The sequence below is a fragment of the Ailuropoda melanoleuca genome, chromosome 12 (assembly GCF_002007445.2).
Source record: "Ailuropoda melanoleuca isolate Jingjing chromosome 12, ASM200744v2, whole genome shotgun sequence".
NCBI lineage: Eukaryota > Metazoa > Chordata > Mammalia > Carnivora > Ursidae > Ailuropoda > Ailuropoda melanoleuca.
The window spans coordinates 54,093,631-54,095,660 of NC_048229.1; the positions used below are offsets into that span (position 1 = coordinate 54,093,631).

Sequence of the window (2,030 nt, forward strand, 5' to 3'; positions counted from 1 at the left end):
TTAAAAAAAAAAAAAAAAGAGACATACCTAAAACAAACAAAGAAAATAAAGAGATGAGAAAAGATAACCCAGGCAAAAACTAAGCAAAAGATTTTGAGTGAGCAATCCTGACAGTAGATAAAACAGAATTTAAGGCTAAAGCATTAACAGAGATAAAGAGCTTCATTCTCAAATGATTTTTTTAGGTCTAGAAAAAATTATAATTATCATGAACTTGCATGCATCTACTAATACAGTATAAGTACATATATATATATATTTCATAAAGATTTTATTTAATTTCCACACCCAAAGCGGGGCTTGAACCCACAACCCTGTGATCAGGAGTCACATGCTCCACTGACTGAGGCAGCCAGGTGCCCCAGCATAGGTGTATATTAACGAAAAACAGAATTACAAAGAAAATTAGATAATCCACATTCATTGTAAGAGATTTTAACACAACTCTCTCAGACACCGATAGAGAAATCTGACAAAGGATCAGACAACACAATTAGCCAACATGATATACTGGACAGATGCATTAAGAGAACACTATACCCAAAAAATAGAGAACATACGTTTTTCTTTTTTTTTTTTTTTTAATTTTATTTATTTATTTGAGAGAGAGAGAGCATGAGCAGAAGGGAGGAGAAGGAAAAGCAGACTCCCCACTGAGCAGGGAGCCTGATGTGGGGCTCAATCCCAGGACCCTGGGATCATGACTGGAGCCGAAGGTAGATGCTTAACCAACTGAGCCACCCAGGCATGCCAGAACATAGATTTTTCATGTATATGTGGCATATTTACAAAAAATCAATAGTTAATCACAAAGGAAGCTTCCACAAAATTCAAAAAATCAATAGCATACAGTTTGCATACATTGACCATAGTACAATTTAATTAGAATCAAGAAGAAAAGGGGCGCCTGGGTGGCTCAGTTGTTAAGCGTCTGCCTTTGGCTCAGGGCGTGATCCCAGGGTCCTGGAATCGAGCCCCGCATTGGGCTCCCTGCTCTGCTGGGAGCCTGCTTCTTCCTCTCCCACTCCCCCAGCCAGTGTTCCCTCTCTCTCTGGCTGTCTCTCTCTCTGTCAAATACATAAATAAAATCTTTAATAAAAAAAAAAAGAAGCAAGAAGAAAAGAATAAAAATAAAAACACCCTTATACTATATGGGAAATTAATACCGCATTTTTAAATAATCAAAGGTTAAAGAAGAAATTACAATGGAAATTGTAAAAGATTTAGGACCAAACGCAGTAAAAATATTTCTTCTTTGGAAGTGTTCTTTTGTGGCGTCTGGGTGACTCAGTTGGTTAAGCATCTGACTCTTGATTTCATCTCAGGTCGTGATCTCAAGGTTGTGGGATCGAGCCCCATGGCGCTCAGCGCAAAGTCTGCTTTAGATTCTCTCCCTCTGCCCCACCCAGGCTCACACATGCGTGCTCTCTCTCTCTCTCCCCATCTCTTTCTCTAAAATAAATAAATAAAATAAATCTTTTTTTTTAAAAAAGTGTTCTTTGAAAACTTACAGGATGTAGCAATACCAACCCTAGATCTTCTCCCCTCTTCTCTCCCAGCCCATTCACTGAGATCCATGGCCTAAACCAGCAAATTTCCTTCCTGACTACCTGAAGAATGCAGAAGGGGTGAGTTTTTCAGTTTAATCACTGTATGGGTCCTAGACTTATCCTGCAGGTATTGAATCCAACTCCCCACCTTGCTGGGGACCTCAGCTTTCTCTCCTGTTCTCCATCAAAGGTCTATTAAAACTGAAGGTCAAAGGATGAAAACAGCAAGGGAATCTAAGGATTTCCCTTACTTTTTTTCCAGATTCAAAATTCATCTTAATATCAAAAAAAATATTCAATATTTGTAGATCCTTGGATCAGGAGAGCTTCTTGGGATATCTAGTCTACCATTTTGCCCAAAATGGCATGCCATCCCTTATCAAGTTACCTATCCCCTCTGTATCTTAGTTTTATCTTCTATAAAATGAGGATAATAATAGAATCTAATAGTATGGTGTGGGGAGTCAGTAATAAAAAAAA

The 2,030-nt window shown here is 38.3% G+C and overlaps 1 long non-coding RNA gene across 1 annotated transcript in view; it reads left to right on the forward strand.

Moving 5' to 3' along the window:
• LOC117795162 overlaps positions 1-1,629 on the forward strand; it is a 50,718-nt gene extending 49,089 nt beyond the window's left edge. The window contains exon 4 of the long non-coding RNA XR_004619004.1: positions 1,560-1,629. This is a non-coding gene — a long non-coding RNA (uncharacterized LOC117795162). The remainder of the gene's footprint in view (positions 1-1,559) is intronic.
• Positions 1,630-2,030: the final 401 nt, after the last annotated feature.